The sequence below is a fragment of the Pantherophis guttatus genome, chromosome 5 (assembly GCF_059756535.1).
Source record: "Pantherophis guttatus breed Tessera chromosome 5, ASM5975653v1, whole genome shotgun sequence".
NCBI classification, from domain to species: Eukaryota; Metazoa; Chordata; class Lepidosauria; order Squamata; family Colubridae; genus Pantherophis; species Pantherophis guttatus.
In genome coordinates this window covers 98556804-98573241 of record NC_142067.1, presented here as the reverse complement: position 1 = coordinate 98573241, position 16438 = coordinate 98556804, and positions in this window count along the sequence as shown.

The window sequence follows — 16438 nt, the reverse complement described above, 5'->3', positions numbered from 1 at the left end:
GACCCATGCCAGTCGGGCTTCAGGCAGGGGTACAGCACAGAAATGGCATTGGTCGCGTTGGTGGATGATCTCTGGAGGGCTCGGGACAGGGGTTGCTCCTCTGTCCTAGTCCTATTAGATCTCTCAACGGCTTTTGATACCATCGACCATGCTGCAGCTGTCGAGGGGGTTAGGAATAGGGGGCACCGTTCTGCGGTGGTTCTCCTCCTTCCTCTCTGACCACTCGCAGTTTGTGTTGGCAGGGGGGCAGAGGTCGACCTCGAGGCACCTCACATGGGGAGTGCCACAAGGGTCGGTCCTCTCATCCCTTCTGTTCAACATTTATGTGAAGCCGCTGGGTGAGATCATCCGTGGTTTTGGGGTGAAGTGTCATCTGTACGCTGATGATACTCAGCTGTACATCTCCACCCCAGACCACCCCAACAATGCCCTTGATGTGATGTCTCGCTGCCTGGAGGCTGTGCGGATCTGGATGGGGAGGAACAGGCTCAGACTCAACCCGTCCAAGACCGAGGGGCTGTGGCTACCGGCGTCCCGATATAGTCAGCAGGTGCCATCGCTGACTATTGGGGGTGAATCTTTGCCCCCCACAGAGAGGGCTCGCAATCTGGGTGTCCTCCTGGATGCACGGCTGTCTTTAGAAGAGCATATGATGGCCGTGGCCAGGGGGGCCTTTTATCAGGTTCACCTGATTCACCAGTTGCAGTCCTTTCTGGACCGGGATGCCTTGCGCACGGTCACTCACGCCCTTGTCACCTCCTGGCTGGACTATTGTAATGCTCTCTACATGGGGCTCCCCTTGAAGAGCACTCGGAGGCTCCAACTGGTCCAGAATGAGGCTGCGCGGGTGGTTATGGGCGCAACTTGTTGTGCCCGCATGACACCCCTCCTGCGCGAGCTGCACTGGCTCCCAGTTGTCTTCCGGGTGTGATTCAAGGTGTTGGTCACCACCTTTAAAGTGCTCCATGGCACAGGACCCGGGTACCTTCGAGACTGACTTCTGCCACCAATAGCCTCTCACCGGCCAGTTCGCTCCAACAGAGAGGGTCTCCTCAGGGTGCCATCAGCCAAGTTATGTTGGCTGGCGACATCCAGGGGGAGGGCCTTCTCTGTGGGAGCCCCAGCCCTGTGGAATGAACTGCCCCCGGAAATACGTAAGATCTCCGACCTCTGGGTGTTTCGCTGCACACTGAAGACCCTGTTGTTCTGCCAGGCTGGGCTATCAACATAATAATTTTAAATTGGGGTATTTTAAATTTGTGGGATTTTAAATTGAGCCAAATTTATTTAATTATTTTAAATTTTTAATCAATGTTTTGTCTTGTGTTTTTAAATAGGCTGTACACTGCCCTGAGTCCTTCGGGAGAAGGGCGGTATAGAAATAAAATTATTATTATTATTATTATTATTATTATTATTATTATTATTATTATTATTATTATTATTATTATTATTATTATTATTATTATTATTATTATATCAATTTAGTCTCTAATACTGTACAATCCATCGTTATACCCAGTAGAAACAATTGAGGAGTAAATTTTTTTTCAGAATGTTCTGCATCACCCACCAATTTTTATCCAAAATGCGTTGATTTTCTTACAAGTCCACCATATATGATAATAAGTTGCATCATCACATTCACATCTCCAACATTTAGCTTGCAAATTCAGGTACATACATGATCATCCATCCTTTCTGTTTTAGTCATAATATCTCCCACTTTACTTTCCAAATTCAAATTGGCTTCATTGATTTCTTCCACTCTCTCTTCCACCTGAATAACAAGTTTTGACAATCCTGATACTGCAAAAACAATATCATCTCTTATTTCATCATGCTTTATTGCAACAACTTCTTTAATTGACTTTATATCCTCCTCAACTTTCTTTAATTTCCCTTCCAAAATTACTGTTAAGTTATTCATTGCTGCAGCTTGGTTATTCATGGCTTCTTTCATAAATTCTTTGAGATCATTAAGAGCAGCCTCCTGACTTTGTGAATCAACTGGAAGTTGTGCTTTCTGTGTCACCACTGACACAATTGGAGAACCTCCTCCTCCTTTAGCAACTCCTGGCTTAGCTTGTTTAGAAGCCATCTTTTTTTTTTTAAGGATATTTTTTCCTTTCAAAGCAACAGAGTCTCTTAAACAATTTTCAAAAGCTTGTAATTTATAGTCTCTAATTTATCAAGTAAAATAGTCTTTTCTCCACAAGCTCTCTATTCCCAGCAGCTTTAATCCACTCTCACAGAAAGTTCTCAATAAGCACTCTCGTTTCTGACTTTCACTTTCACACCCATAACAAAGGTGCCATCTTCAGCCTCCAGCTCAAAAAAATTCAATTTGAAACATTGTAAGTCCGCAGTTAAGCACTGTTACTTTAAAGCTTGTTCTCCTGTTTCCGCTCTGCCTGCGCTTGTAATCAATCAAACTCACTTTTGACAGCAGGATTGGTCACGGCGTCTAGCTCTGTTTAAACAGAGTTGTCCCGGATTAGGAGCTTCTTGGTGGGCTGACTGGGGAGCTCTCACTCTCCAAGCCTCTGGAATTATTCCAGAGGACTTTCAGGGATCTCTACTCACCCCCACCGGCTCTCCTCTCCTTCTTCTCCCGAAGGAGAGGTTTTTCAGCCGCCAGACAGCAGATTAGCGCTGTCAAAGCGGCTTTTACAAAATCACGGGGCTGGCGGTCTAAGGAGACCGTCCACAAAGCCTGCAGTGCCAACCGGAAGTCCAAAACTCCAAATGTATTTTCACGAAGGAAACTATGCTATAACTAATGAATAAATAGTTGTATTAAAGAACATTCGTAATAATGCTGTAATGCTAAACATTCATCTTATTTGATAAGTCATTTTGAATACAGGGGGACTTCTAATTGTAAGACTGATACATATATGCACATTTCCAAAACAGAGCTTTGCTATAAAACATTTCTCATATATTATCGTTTAAAAATTTTAAAAATGAGACTTTATTCAATTAAGTTTTTTCTGATGCTAAACTGTTTTGATTTCCAGTGAAGGGATATGTCAGAACAACTCCCATCCCTAAGAAATATAAATATTAAAATCTCCTCCCACAGATAATGCCACTTTATTTGGAAATAACTATTAAATGGATGTCATTTTATAAAAAGCATGAATACAGGGGGGGAAAGGCCCTATAGATTTGTTTTTTCATAAGACAAAATACAGAAGTGGCAAGAAAAGGGAACCCTTTTAAAACCTGAATGCTTTCAGATATATCAGAAAATCTATACTGACAATTCCCTGCCTAAAAGACCATCTTGGCTGGGAATTCTGGAACTGCCTGGTCGTATAAGTACCACCAGTTTGTAGAAAGGGGCCATAGAAGATTAGATATATTAAAATTTTCATTATGTTCAACAGCCATTTACCTGCCATACCAATGAATAAGTTCATTGCATAGTTTTGGCCAGATCTCTCTTCCTCCCTCCCTCCCTCTCTCTCTCCCTCCCTCCCTCCCTCCCTCCCTCCATCTATCTATCTATCCATCCATCCATCCTCTCTATCTTTTTATCTTTTTACCTATTTAACTGTCTCTGTCTATCTATCTATGTATCTATCTGTCTGTCTATCATCATATTTATATGGCCACCCATCTCAAAACAGCGTGACTCTGACCAGTGCATATCTTTCCAGTTACTTACATCATAGAGATATTCGAAAGCTAACCAACATGGTTGTATGCAAGAAATAGAATTAATAAATAATAAATTTAATACATAAAATTAATACATGCATACAATTCATATCTGAACACTGGTAGAACAAAGAGAAAACATACTTGACGATTGATGCAAAACCTATCAAGTATAATGTGGACTCCCCAACATGATGCCCACCAGTGTTATGTAAAGTTCCATTATTTCCACAAGTATTGATCACTGGAGACTTATGAATATTGTCTTGAGTTCCTGAAGAAAAGGATGGATGGATGGAGGATGAAATTATCTGAAACAAAGGAAGGATGTGGAAAGCTGCATCACTGAATTTACACTTTATGCCAAAGAATTAGCTACAGAAAACTTGTCCTGCGCAAAACTTAATACATAAACAATATCTGTAATACTGAGAATATAAATTCACTCAATTGGAAATAAATGGGAGGAAACTATGCCACAGTTAGGGTTGGTGTGGGACAGCATGTTCCTTGACCTTTGCTCCCAGCTCCTCTTCTTTATTTCTGGCCCTTTGTAACATTGAAGGAATGAAGGAAACAAGGAGGCTTTGAGATTCTTCAGAGAAGGATGGTTCAACGTCAGAGGTGTGATGGAGCTGTCCTTTCAAACTCCAAGGGGGAAATCCTGAAAATTACAAATTGTTAAAAGCAGAACAGTAACAATAAATATTTAAAGCACATTTACCACAAGTTAGATGTAGCAGCAAAAACAAGAACAGGAAGATCAGAGCTGTCAATAAATAACATTTAGAAACAAGGAAAGCACTTTGAAGCAATTTTAAATTTATGTGAATTTTAAATAATGCACATAATAGTTAAAAGGGTATTAACAGAGTGTCCCAGACATTTTAATTAAACTTGTGCCATGGAACTGCTAGTACTAATGATACTTACAATGACAAAGATGAGATTAACCAGTTTGGAATTCCTTGCAAATCCCTTGCTTAATGCTACTTTGATTTATATATTTGATTTATATATATATATATATATATATATATATATATATATATATATATATATATATATATATATATATATATATATATATATATATATATATATATATATATATATATATATATATATATATATATATATATATATATATATATATATATATATATATATATATATATATATATATATATATATATATATATATATATATATATATATATATATATATATATATATATATATATATATATATATATATATATATATATATATATATATATATATATATAAATTATTTCCATAATGCCATGTCAAGCAAATAATAGTATATGAAAAACTGCTATATCCAAATAGAAACATACATATACAATATTTTACATGTATCTTGCTGTCATCCAAATTCTCCAAAACCTTTTCATAATTACAGAAGGAAGAAAGGGAGTGGGTGAGGAAAGGGGAAGATATGTCGATTATTTCTTTCAAATAATTATTTCTTTTTTCCAAATATCAAACCTGTTCTTTGTGATGCAAATAGCTAAAATAAATGATAATGGAAGCAGAAAAGACATTATCAGTACTGAATCTTTAGAGAATATTCCTAGAAGAATTACACCGCCAATTACTGTGTACTCATTGCTATCAATTATCACTGGACTTAAAATGGATCGTGAGTGATGTCCCAATTAAATTACTTCTCTGATGAGCCACATTGTAATTAAGCAGTATGTGTTTTGTACTACTTGAAAAATTGCAGCATTTACACAAAAATCTAATACAAATAGAGCAGCTGACATGTCCCTATTTAGGAGACATTGCTGCTGAAATCAAAACAGCCCGTTAGTAGCAATTTGTACCCAATTATAAAATTTAATTACCTAGTTAGTGATAGAAAGGATGATACAGGAACTTTATATGTTATATGGGCTGTTAGTTGCCATTGGTCAGGATGGAAAGGGCAGCGATACCTATTAATTCCATGCTCTTAGGGATAACACAGTACAGTTGACGGAGAAAGAGATAATGATGAAAATGGGACAATTAACAAGTCATAGTTCAGAAGCTAATTGACAGAAACAATAATTTTAAACAGCTTGTATGGTTCTGCATTTGAACGTGCAGCTCTTCCCCCATTTCCACTATCACCTTATGCCCATGCTTTCTCCAACAAAATTATGTAAAGCAGGCTTCTGCAAATAGTCCTGCTTCTTAGAAAAATCTTGCAAAATTGTCAAGAACTTAACTCAATCCTGGCATATCAAAGCTTCTGTAGCTCATATCAAATTTGCCCATGTAGCCAGTTCTGTTCCTATGGCTGATTGATGCTGGGTATATGGAGGAGATCCTCCAATTCCCAAACTATGACAGAACAAGTAATCTCGAGAGATGGTTGTCTTGCCTTCTCTGGAGTTATTCAGATGCAGCTTGGTCAGCATCTTGCATTGCCATAAAGTTCTATAGGTTGGATCCAAAGTAAGACAAGCTGGGAAAAGCCATTAGAAGCAAGGGGGCTCAATTAGTCATGACTATTTAAAGTAATTAATTTCATTTAATGTACTTTAATTGTGATTCAGGACATGAAAATGTGGTCATTAAGAAAGTCTGAATGAAATAATGGAATGTAGGACAAGAAAGAAGAAAAGGCAAAATATAGTTGACAAATGGAAGAAAATATCCCATACGGTTCCCACTCTGAATAATGCAATGGGGTTTAAGACACAATAAAATCTATATATGGGCTGTTAGGCCAAACAATGTCGGCTGTCGGCCCCTAGGGGGAGAGCCTTCTCTGTGGGGGCACCTACGATTTGGAACGAGCTCCCCCCGGAGATACGTAGGATCCCGGATCTACGCACCTTCCGCCGCGCACTTAAGACTTTTCTATTTTATCAAGCTGGCCTGGCCTAAATCTTCCCCCTTTTTAAATGTGGAAATTTTAAATTTTTAAATTTTAAATTCGTCTTTTTATAGGGGTATGGGTAAGGCATTTTAAATTGGGGAGCCATTTTAGATTTAATTCTGTTTTAAACGTATTTTAATTGTTTATATTGTATGTTTTTAACTATGGCTGTGCACCGCCCCGAGTCCTTCGGGAGAGGGGGCGGTATAAAAATCTAATAAATAAATAAAATAAAAATAAAATATATGGAAGCATTTTAAGATTGTAGAAAGTCCTTCCCCCTAGTCTAGTCTAGTCTAGTCTAGTCTAGTCTAGTCTAGTCTAGTCTAGTCTAGTCTAGTCTAGTCTATGACACTGGTAGTTCTCAGCTTACAACCACAATTGATATCCGAATTTCAATTAGTGAATGAGATGGCAAGATTACTTGTTTTGCTTAATGACCACAATCCTGGCTCTCAGTCCCTGTCCAATCGCTTAGGAAAGAAAGACCCTTGACTCCTTTTGGATGAAGTGATAGGTTCTTTTACTAAAAGATGTTGACTGCAGTAAAGTCAGGTTAAAAGGATACAAAATATTTCTCCTCATCCCAGCCCCTCCCAACATGACCAATTTGTGTTCAGTCAATGAAGATTCACCTAGTGTTTTGAGAACGCTGAGATGTTTGGGGTAATCCACATTCCTTCTCAGGATGCATGGCCTTGAGTGCTGGCACACAAGCTTCCCTGTTCTTTGTCAAGCTGTCAATCCCCCATCCATATTTCCCATCACATCCCCATATGTGTTTGTTGTACATTTGTTCTCACCTCCATGTCCCCTCCACCTTAACCTTTTATGGTAATGAGGCACCAAGCCGAAGATGGCAGACTGACAGTTGTGGTCCTTAAGCAACTACATGGGTTCTTAAGTGAATGGAATGAAAGAATTTCCTGCCAAACGAGGAGAGGCACTTCACCTCCATGCCAGTGGTGGATCCGCTACTGATTCAGATTAGGTGGTGGCAGGAGGCTCTGCCCACCTGCCTGAACACTTCTGCACATGCGCAGAAGTGTCATGCATGCGCGCTAATGCGTGCACATGCACAAGCAAACCGGTAGCAACGGGTTTTGAAACCCACCCCTGATCCAAACTTAGTGTCACCACCTGCTGCAGGAGTTCCTTTACCATCTGCACACAGAAGAGAACTCCTGCGTTGGACTGGAGAAACAAAGCTCAGATCTTTGGGATCCCAGCTTCATTTTTCTAGCCTGTGCAGGAATTCCTTCCATACACAGAAAGACCCAGTGATATGTCTTCTTGCAGACAGCCTTGACCAGCTAGGAAGGGTATAGATCTAACAGAAATGTGGCCAAACTAACAGCTACAAAAACCCTGTCCACCTCCTCAAGTTTAATGGGATCAAACTCCTCCCAGACACAAAACTCAGCCCCCATAGTCTCCACTGGTCCTGCATCAAGACTGGTCTTCTATGCAGAGTGAATCCAAGTGATTTTAACTGACAGGTGCCAATATCCTTTGGGGAGGCACACAATTGCATGGACCTGGTCATAATTCACCATCACTAGATAAAATACCGACCCATTCTATCCAAGTTGTGCTTAGTATCCCATGAGCTTTACCTTCCAAAGGCAACTGCAAGGCTTCATGACATGACTAACTTCTCCTCCACTGGCCAGCAGGAGTTGCAGATGTGGCTTAGTCCCTGTAGTCAATTAAGACTTGTAATATGTGCTCTGACCTGCCTGTCTCTGGCACAAAGTTGAGTCATGGACTTCCTTTTCCAAGTGTTCTTTCTCTTTTGCTCTTCCTCCCGGATGTCGGAGTAAGCAAAACAGGTGAACTGAATGGGATTATGTGTTCCCACAGCATCACTGACTGGAAGAGAGTAGTTCAACCCCAGGTTCTAGATTACATGTATTTATTTATTTTTACATTAAATTAACATTAAAATTTCTTAACAGGGTCAGGTACTCTTTAATGCTCCCACCCTTGTGAGACAAGGACTAAGTGCATTTGTGGGGAGACAGATGAAGCAGAAGTTGAAGAGACCTCTAAGCAAAATCTGAACCAAGAAGTGTTTCATATTTTAATATGCTAGACCTACTAGAAAAACAAGAACTGGATGTATAAATATTGCATGTAGAGGTGCAAAGAGGAATAAGAGAAAGTTACTTGTGTTGCATAGTAGATGGAAACAAACCTGAACAAATGAGGAATTACAGGTTTTAGACTGAAACAAAATTATACAGAACACTTTCAGGCAAGAAGGTTATAAATTATTCATTTTTTTTCAAAGAGCATTTTGTATTTTAATTATATTCATGCTGTACATTTTTAATCAAAAACCAAAATATGTCTTTGTAATCTTATAATACCAAAAGGAAGCATTCTTTGTTTCTTTGTTCATCATAGACAACTAAAACTATCTGTAACACCCTGATAGCAATGATTAACATTTTAGAAATACTCAAATATAAAATTCCTTGGAGCAAACATGCTGAGTTAAGATATTGCCTCTTTTCTCACTGACATTCTGTAAGACATGACATAATAGCATTTATCAGAAGTTTAAATCTGAGATGGCCAAGCTGGAGTTGGTGAGTCATAAATAGTCTTGAATACCTTTGGGGTAAACCAGAAAATATGACAAAATCTCGTAGGAGACAGGAGGCAGGCAATAAGAGAAATGTGGTTTCTTGTCTAATATAAATTCGGGAAAGAAAGAAAGAATGAATGAAGGAAGGAAGGAAGGAAGGAAGGAAGGAAGGAAGGAAGGAAGGAAGGAAGGAAGGAAGGAAGGCAGGCTTGTATTGTACAATACAAGCTCTATTGAACAGGAATCAAGCTAGTTTCACTTGAAGAAAGGGAAAACCTGAAGCTATTAATTAAATTGACCAGCTACCTTAAAATCCCTTATGCAGGCTGCAGAAACAATAAAATGGCTTTCCCACTACTCAATCTTCCCAATGGTTACAGTTCAGGTTGGAGGGTGGAGGAGATGAAAAAAGAAAGATCCAACTTCATCTGGGTTGTAAGTGGTGGAATGGGAAGAACTAAAAATGCACTTTTTATTGCTGTTCTCATCATTGATTTGCTGCGCTTAGTAACAATTTGTTACTTGGAATTGCTGGTAACAGTTGAGTATATTTCTTTCCTTACTAGCAACTGGGAAGGCAGCAGTCAAAAGAAAAGGCACCTCAATCAGTCTCACAGCTCCGCATGGCTGGCAGTCTAGCTGACTGCAGGAAGCTGAAATCAGAACCCTGCCAACAAACAGAAACACGGCTAGTTGGGATGGATGCAAATGTCACACAAAAATTCAAAATGGTGGCTTCATCAAAGCCCCGCCCATTATGTGAGTTGCACCTCAAAAATGGTAGAGTTTCCATCACAGCCTTGTGGCTGCCATCTTGACTATTTTCGGCTATACTGTATGGACACCGTTGCCAGGGGCCATTAAAGAAGAGGAGCACATGACAAAAAACAGCAATGGGCAGTCACAATACAAGCTTTGCCTCTTTGTAGGCACATTAGTTCAGATGCAGAAAGACCACATGTTACACCTTTGTTCACCATACCTCATTCTGTCAGGGTATTCACAGGAGGATGGGGGAGAGGAGTAAAAAAAAGTCAAGATGGTTGCTGTGACCATGCAATTAAAACCCTGCCTCTTTTAGCATCCATTGCACATCAAAAAAAAGGGAGGGGCTTTAATTGTATGGTTGTAGACCTTCCTGCATGAGCACCTAAGTGTGTCATTGCTTTCTTTACATTCTGTTAGAGCAGTATTTTGCAAACTTGGCAACTTTAAGATGTTTGGACTTCAAGTCTCATCATTTCTCATTGAACATTCCTCAGCCAGCCATGTTGGCTGAAGATTCTGGGAGTGGAAATCCATACATAATAAAAGCTATCAGGTTTGAAAAGCATATGCATCACTTGATACCATTCCAGTCATCAAAAGATGAAATGTGCGTGTGAAAATAAACCTTTTGCTCAAGGCACAGCACAAAAAACAGCTGAAAAATTTCATTATTTTTTTTTAAAAAAACTCTAATTGCATATTCAACATCAACATCAGTGTATGAAGCAGACAGACCTGCTTGATTTGGCATTGGACAGGCTGCTTCAAGCGAGAAATGTGATGATCAAATCTGTGACATTAACTCTCAAAAAGAAAAAAATAATTACTCTAGATAAAAAAGGTTTTAACTGTCAGCTTGGCTCTGTTTTCCTGTCCCTTTTGTATGTGTTTAATCCGTGTGCATTCACACATGTGTGCGTTGAATCTCACCTTTACAAAGGTTACTTGGAGTGAGTCCATTAACTAATAAGCCCATTATTCTGATATGAATCCTCTGACTGCTGAATAAGATGGAAAAAAAGGTTTAGTTGCACTGGGCCCATTTCACTTGCAAATGCCTCAATGGCCCAACACCAGGCTAGGGAACATAACAACTGAAACACTGTGAAAGAGCTCTTAATATTTCCTTTATGATTAAGTTCAGAATTAATCTGTTGCTTGCAGCTGACCCTTCCAGAAGAAATCACCATTTATGGCAACATTTTTTGAAATGACATGTGCATCAAAACCAGAACTATTAGGGTTCCTGTGATGTACAGCAGCAGTTTTTTCTCAGCAGACAGGTAGACAAGATACTGAAATTATAAATATTCCTTTCCTTTTGGGGAGAAAGAAATGTTTGTCCTCTTTCTCTTTCTCCTTTGTTCAGTGACTAAACAATGACATACAATCCATATAAGAAAATACACTTTCATTTAAAAAAATTTGGTATCCATTAATAGCCTGGAATATTATATTCATAATAGACTTTTTATGATATGCCTCTCTGATTTTTATCCATTCTATGTATTGATATTTTTGGCCTTCGGGGGCAAAATTCTAGTTCTTTGCAGGCAATTATTTTATCAATCAACTTAGCTATTTTCTTAATGGCAGTAATTTTACTCTGGTTCCAGATCAGCTCATCATGTGTATTCAGTATACACACAATAAGGTAAAGGGCTTGAGACATTTTAGAAAAAGATTTTCTTCCTGGGAATTATGTTATTGATTAGACGCTAGTATTTTCTTTCAAAGAACCAACTAGCTATTAAAATGAAAGCATAGCAGATTTAAGTGCATTTAATGATTGCTAGTTATTAGCAAGCAATCCGTTGCTATGGCATAGGAAACCATTATAAGCTCTTGCTGGCTGCCAATTGATGCGGTGGAGAGCCGGCTACCCATTTTCGGAATATGTGGAGATGCTCTGAACTTGTACTATTTTGCCAATTTCTCTCCTCTCTCCCAGGCTCGGAGAAGTTCCTTATGTCTGTCCTGGTGAAATAAAACCATTCCACTTCAGTTTGATCCCCACCTTGAAGCATGATAGTGTTTCTTCACTGCTTATTTCAACAGGCTCAGAAAATAAAACAAAAAGAAACAAGGCTATTAGCAACATGTATGATGAACTCAAATTACACTTATCATTCAAAAGGGCAAACGCCTGCAGGAAACTCAGAGAACAGAAAATGTGTGACCAACAGAATAAATTGAATTTAGAAGGAATACATTTATTTATTTATTTATTTATTTATTTATTTATTTATTTATTTATTTATTTATTTATTTATTTATTTATTTATTTATCAACAAGTACAAAGAAACAAGTAATAGTATCGACATGGTTACATGAAAAAAATTGGCACAAATAAAAGGATATAAATAGGCAAAACATAGCCATCAACACATAGAATGATTACATATAAATGGGGACAGTAGGACAGGGACGGTAGGCACGCTGGTGCGCTTATTCACGCCCCCTTAGGGACCTCTTAAGAAACATGAAAGATCCAGGGTAGACACTTTAAGGTAAAAGGTATGGGGATTAGCGAGACTAACAATAGGATCAGGTAGAGTGTTCCAGACATTTACTACTCTATTGCAGAAGTCATATTTCCTACAATCAAGATTAGAGTGAATTACATTGAGTTTGAATCTATTGATAGCCCTCGTGTTATTACGGTTGAAATTAAAGTACTCATTTATAGGTAGGACTTTTTAGTAAGTAATCTTATGAACTAAGCATAGGTCAGAACGTAGACGGCGTAGACCTATCCAGACCTAAAATTTCAAAATTTGGTGGTATAGGGAATTTTATTTCAAGCAGAAGATTTGAGTACTCTTCTAGTAAAATATCTCTGGACCCTCTCTAATTTATTAATGTCTGAAATATAGAGGGAGAAGGCTTTTGTGTACATCCAGGGCTGTAGCTGAGCACCAGGTTATTCCAGTGATGAGGAGCGATTTAGGGCAGATTGCGGTAAAAAAAGAGGTTTTCCCTTCCCCATAAGGTTTTCAATCCTGTAACTGAGTGGATTAATTTGAGAATGTCTTTTGTAACTGTAATCTTATATATATATTCTATTCTGCCTCTCAATAAAAAAGGAAACTGAAATTGGCAAACAGAGAAAATGTGAAATAAAAGTGCCTAGTTGAAAGAATTAAACTAATAAGAACATGGGTTGTCTAAAAGTATAATAATAATAGTGAATAAAAAACACCTTCTAAATCCGAGGATCAGATGATAATCCTTGGGGGAGGGGGGGGAGAAAGGAAGGGGAAATTTTATTCTGCTCTGTTACCACTTTCTGCTTTTCAGAAAATTCTGCCTAAAATAAAATAAAATAAAATAATAACAAACTTACAGTAAGTGTGTGCTGTTATAAAATGCCTCGCTGGGACGGGGGAAAAAAGAGTAGTATTTAAGAGATTTACAGGTTCATCCCAAATAAAAGTCCTTCTTATGATTAAACCATGGTCTTTGGCCAAGCATAAGAACCAAAGAACCTGAGAAAGAAACCTTCATTTAACCGTTTGTTCTTCCCAGAAATAATAAAAAAGTATCACAGGTGTTTACCAAATGACCGTAGTGGTTTAATGATTCTATCTTTTTTTTAAAGAATGAACATAGCTTGGTCTTCTTATACATATTAGAAACCAGGTATGAAATGATTGGATGGTCTTTGTGCAACTTTAATTAAAATAGATAGCATTATTAAGTCAGGGGTGGACTTCAAAAATTTTAGCAAGGGGTTCTCTGCCAGTTGCTGGGTGGGCATGGCCATAGTGGATGTGGCCTAGTTGGCCTCCTGAACCATGGTGGGGGGCGGGGCATTTTTGCTCTCTACAGGCTCCAGAGGCTTTCCTCAAGCCTCCGGGAGGGTGAAAACGGCTTCCCCAGGCTCCAGAGGCTCTCTGGAGGCTGGAAATGGACCCATTTCCGGCCTTCCTAAACTTCCGGTAGGCCTGTTTTTCACCCTCCCCAAGCCTTCATGCGCACCCTGCACTTACCTGCACCCAAAATGGCAGAAATGGGTTTCAGCAGGTTCTGACCAGTTCTGGAGAACTGGTAGCGGAAATTTTGAGTAGTTCAGAGAACCAGTAGTAAAAATTCTGACTGGCCCTGCCCCCATCTATTCTCTGCCTCCCAAGTCCCAGCTGATTGGGAGAAATGGGGATTTTGCAGTAACCTTCCCCTGGATTGGGGAAGGAATGGAGATTTTACAGTATCCTTCCCCCGGAGTGCAGTGGGAATGGGGATTTTACAGTATTCTTCCTCAGCAATGCCCACCAAGCCACACCCACCAAGCCATGCCATGTCCACAGAATTGGTAGTAAAAATTTTTGAAACCCACCACTGCAAAACAGGTCGCGTGGGGACTCCTGGGGGGGCAGGGCAGGGTGGGTGGGGCCAACCTGGAGTGGGATTTGGAAGTTCTCCAAACTGCACAGAATCTTAGCTAGCGGTTCTCCCGAAATCCTGCAAACCCCCAGCAGCCCACCCCTGGATTAAGTACAATATGTCCTTAGCACTTGCTGGCTTTTTAGTAGATAAAAGGAAAATGCTATAATTGTACCATGCACACACGTAATATATATCTGTTTAATTTTTGCATACATACATGTTTAATTTTGACACCAAAGATGTTATTATACAAATCTTGGGTTCACAGCAGATTTCACTTACCATTGCTATTCAAGTTAGAACAGGCATACAAATGAAATACATGCTCTTAATTAGGTCCCATTAGATCAGCATGTTGTCTAGCATTCTTAGGGGGTCTTTGAAACTCTAAGAGCAATTGCTGGGTTGCTTCACACCCTTTAAGGTATCTTCAAAGATTTTTGGAGCAGCTCAAGCAGATCAGAATGAATAGCCCAAAGCAGGGGATAATTATTCCATATTGCTAATACACTGCTGCAGACAGCTAACAACACATTGTAATTTGTATGTAAATCTCAAATCCATAAGTGTTGCCATCTGAACATCAGTTTTCCCACTCTAGATCCTTAAAAATCTGTGCATTTGATCTTTTCTGAATTCCACTAAGGATTCCTGCTTTAACTAGAATATGTCTAACTTGACACCTATTTCAGTTCATTTCCACCTTCTCCACCCTATTGATTAAAATTAGGTCTCATTAGATCAGCATGTTGTCTAGCATTTTTAGGTGGTCTTTGAAATTCTGTGTTGATATAGTCCAGCAGATAAGATCTTGACTTATACAGGAACAGATTTGAAACCACCTCTCTCCAAGTCAAATCCAGCATCCTTGCATTACCCCACAACAATTTTCAATAGAAAAATAACACACACATACACCTGGAATAATGGTTTTCACACTTTTAATCATCAAGTATCTTTCTTTTCTGTTTCAAAGGTGCAGATTTTTAAAAATATCAGTATAGCTATTAATGTTGTAGTTTCAGATTAAGATGTGTGTAGTGTCAATGCATGAAAGAAAGGCAGCACTTCATCTACTGACATTGTCCCTATTATAATTTGGCTACATTAAACTCATGTTATTCTGAAACGGTTACATATGTGTACTTTGCAGTTGGGATGCCCTCATACAAATTGAAGGAAATCCAATTGCAAGTAAGACAAATCCTATGTGCATAGTCCACTAACCTGGAATCTATGGCTGCAAGGAGAGAATGTTCATTGAGTACATCAAGATCCAAGCAGATGCAGCTCGACATCTCCCCTTATATCTTCTTCAGGTGTCTAATATGGTAGCATATTACACAGATGAGAATATCTGAATAATTCTTTAGGTTTACTTACAACAAAGCTGAAGCATTCCTTAATTCAGTCTTTCCATCTCTTGCTTTGATGGCATTTCTACAATATACAGTGAGAAACATTTTGAGTAGAATTGAATATGGGCTTTATGTGACTAAATTTTGAAGAGGAAGGGATGGAGGGACAAAAGGAGGGAGGGAAGGAAGGAAGGAAGGAAGGAAGGAAAGAAAGAAAGAAAGAAAGAAAGAAAGAAAGAAAGAAAGAAAGAAAGAAAGAAAGAAAGAAAGAAAGAAAGAAAGAAAGAAGGAAGGAGTTTTGGCTGATCCATAGTTCTATGTAGCACATAATGTTTTTAAGCATTTCAATAATCAAAATACTTGAAATGTTTTCAACAGCTCTCAGGGAAGAACTGAAAGTGGCATATCGAAAGTCACCTTATTGAGCAGCACAGCTGATTTTTAAAAAATAAAAAATAAGTCATCCTCTAACATTCCTCCTCTAGGAATGTGATTTCTAAGGCTTCCTCAGTAGCCAGTAGAACTTGGATAAGCTTCAATTTTGGAGTGGGTGTGGACTTTGGCTTTCGAATGGCTTTCGAATTACACAGCAGATAGGAGATTGTCCGGGAAGTATTACTCTTCTTCAGTGGTGGATTCTAACAAATTTAGTATCAAGCTTTTTTCAGATCCTTCCTTCCTTCCTTCCTTCCTTCCTTCCTTCCTTCCTTCCTTCCTTCCTTCCTTCCCTCCCTCCCTCCCTCCCTCCCTCCCTTCTTCCTTCTTTC